Here is a 3,411-nt window from a genome sequence, read left to right as displayed (position 1 = left end):
AAAAAGCAATTGTCACTCTATATCCTTCCTGTCCTTCCACACATCGTCCTTTGTCATATCCTCGACTAGTCAAACCGGACATGTTAGTAAATGAACGAAATCGTTTTCTCGCCATCGATCGGCAGGCATACCGATCGTTCTCAGTGAGAAACCTCGTTCGAAAAACTGCTTTCAGGAGCGGCCGAATTCGATTCTTGTCACGACCTAAATGGATCTCTGTGATTTATTTCATATATTCATTCAAATAAAGGCCGCAAAAAGAAGCAGAAGAAAGAGAGAAAAAATGTGCCTCAATATAAGGAACAATTTTACTGAAATATTATAGATAAAAATTTAGCTAAATACAGATCTAAAAATAATTTCGTTAGACCATCAGAATAATTATAAAAATAATTATCAGAATAATAATTATTATTAATGTTATGAGTTAATTGACTGTAACGATTTATTTCTATCTTTATACTACGCTAGAAAATAGCCGAAATATACGTTTTATGATGTTTTATGATGAAACTGATTTTTATTATATAATTAATGCATGCGTTTCATAAATGTAGATTAATTTTAATCGGTTATTCTATCTTGGTTATTCTTATTTATTCTATCTTTTTCTAATTCTTAGAACTAGAGAGAAGCAAAGCTAATTAAATCGAGATTAAAATTAAACTATATTAGTCGAAAGACATAAATGTTAAACAGTTGAGTTTTTAAACAGTTAAATATAGTCTTTTGCGTTAATTACAGCGCAGATTTCTTGATGTTGAATTATATAGAACATACAAACATAATGAACTTGAAAGTTCTACATAATTATTTTGATCTAACAAAATTATTTCCAGATTTGTATCCAGCTAAATTTTTAAATACTTTAGCAAAATTTTTTTTCATTTTTTCCATGAAAATTTCCCGTGTTATATTAAATGCAACATAGAAATAATTAGCTAAGAAATATTAAGCTAAATGAAATATTTATTTTAAGATATATATTTAAATATTTACGTAATAAAATTCATAAAGTAATTACTGCAATAAAATAATTATCTGCATCGCACAAATTTCAGCAAGATTTTAAATGCCATCGATGCACATGACATAAGCTTATCGATCTCCTATTACAGTCATGTATTATTACGTTTCTACATTTGGAAGCTCTATCGAATATATCCAATTTGATTTATCTCTCCTTATCAAAAATTTCTAATCTAGAATTGCTGCGGGAAAGGCGAAAATACAGTTGCGCGAAATTATATCTGTCGACTCGTAGATAAAAGAATCAATTTCTCTTGGTAAGACAAAAAAACATCATCTGCCGCTAACGACGACATCTACCACCATATTATTGCGCAATGCAAGACATAAAATTGTTTGAACAACAGTGTTTGCGATCCGACTTCCTCTGTTCGTTTGCTTTCCTGATTTCACTGCGAAACAGCTGCGTTCCACTGTCGATGTATACTGTACTTCTTGATTCACGTGTGTGTAGATATATTTTGTTTTGGTAAACAAAACTTGGAAAGTGGAGCTCGCGGTGACAAATATTTTTCTCGATACGCGTGTAACATATTAAACATCACTTATTTCATTTGCTAATTGAACTTTTTATATTGACAAGTTTTGTCGACGTAATTTTGAAATTTATGTCTCTTTGCAGTTAAATTTACGTATTAATGTTCGTTTTTACCAATATAGTTTAATTTTAATCTCGGTTCAATTAACTCTTCATCTCTTTCTGATATTAAAAACTGAAAAAGATGAAGAATCAATTAATCCAAGATTAAAATTAAGCTATACATTGATAGAAATTAATAGGTCTATAAAAATTAAAATAAGTAGCGAAAATTTGGTGCAATATGCAATGGCAATTATTATTTGCGCTCATCATTTACAACTAATAATATAATTTAATCATAAATCTGTTTTAACGAAGAAATGCAATATAGAAAATAAAATATTAAAATATAATACAAAAAATGCACATATGCAATAAAAAGTATAAAAATTATTTTAACTAAATAATGGATATGAATTTTGTAGCGCTTTTTCTATGTGATATCAAGTTTTTTACAAATTCTTGTATTTCTAAGATAAAAAAAAGAAATCGCCCAACGTGGGGCTCGAACCCACGACCCTGAGATTAAGAGTCTCATGCTCTACCGACTGAGCTAGCCGGGCTGTTGCAGAAACGTACAGTTTTCATCCAGATAAATTCAACATCTGAGATCCAAATACATGAATGCAATGATTTTGCGCTGAGGTATTTAAAAATAAATTAAATACAATTTCAAAATAATTATGTAGGATGCTCAAGCATAAGCAATGCTATAAAAAGTTTTGAGCATTCTACGTAATTATTTTAAGCAAAATTATTTCCGGATCTGAATTTCACTAAATATTTAGATATTTTAATGAAACTTTTCGTATACAATCAAGAAAATTGAGAGAATTTGTAATATATACATATCTGTAGAAATTATTCTACACATTTAACTAATTATTCCCATTATTCGCTTAGAGATTTCATTATCAAATATTCAGTTCTAATTAGGTAAATACTTTAATTTTCAAATAGAACATGCATTCACATATTATACCATTAGTACCAACAAAATATTAATTAATCCAATTATATATAATGAGAGCACAATTATTCGCATACAAAATAGTTCTCAATATTCATTCTTAAATACATCTGTTGCTTGATAATTGCATATTTAATTAAAAGATCGTAATAGTATCGTATAGTACAAAAACTGCGGAGAATACAATATTTGGATAAAAGTAACTGCGTACAATAGATTTTCCTTTATCGCGTGATATAAACACGACGCGCACATAAAAAGATAGTCTAATAAGACCATAAATACGGACCATAAACGAAACGCCAGACTTTCCCTAATAATTAATGCCACAAGTATCGCAGAATTACTGATCATAACACCGCTCGTGTATACGATATCCCCAGACAAAAATGTCTGACTATAATTTTTAGTTTCATTCTTCATGCTATAAATTCTATTTAATATTTGTCAATGTCCTTAATTGGTAATTATCATGTCTCACTAAGATGCAAATTAAATATTTGTTAATTATCATGTTTCACTAATTAAGATGCAATTTAAATATTTGTTAATATTAAATATATAAGAAAGAAAGAGAGAGAAGGAATTAAATTATCAGTAATTTTGTAATAATATTACAAATTAAATAATAAACAACAAAAATATCTGACTATAATTTTTTAATTGTTTTCTTCTCCACGCTATAAATTTAATTTAATATCTCTAATATTTGTTAACGTAAATAAATTGTAATTATCATGTCTAACTAAGATGCAAATTAAATATTTGTTAATATTAAATATGTAACGTGAGAGAGAGAGAGAGAGAGAGAGAAAGAGAGAGAGAGAGAGAG

General features: G+C 28.2%; 1 non-coding gene across 1 annotated transcript; it reads right to left on the bottom strand.

The window, feature by feature from the left end:
• Positions 1 to 2,099: 2,099 nt before the first annotated feature.
• Positions 2,100 to 2,172, bottom strand: Trnak-cuu. Its single transcript has one exon. It is a non-coding gene; the product is annotated as a tRNA-Lys (tRNA).
• Positions 2,173 to 3,411: the final 1,239 nt, after the last annotated feature.

Source organism: Atta cephalotes (assembly GCF_000143395.1).
Source record: "Atta cephalotes unplaced genomic scaffold scaffold00044, whole genome shotgun sequence".
Classification (NCBI taxonomy): domain Eukaryota; kingdom Metazoa; phylum Arthropoda; class Insecta; order Hymenoptera; family Formicidae; genus Atta; species Atta cephalotes.
The sequence above is the reverse complement of the archived record's forward strand: the minus strand, read 5'-3'. Positions and strand labels throughout refer to the sequence as shown.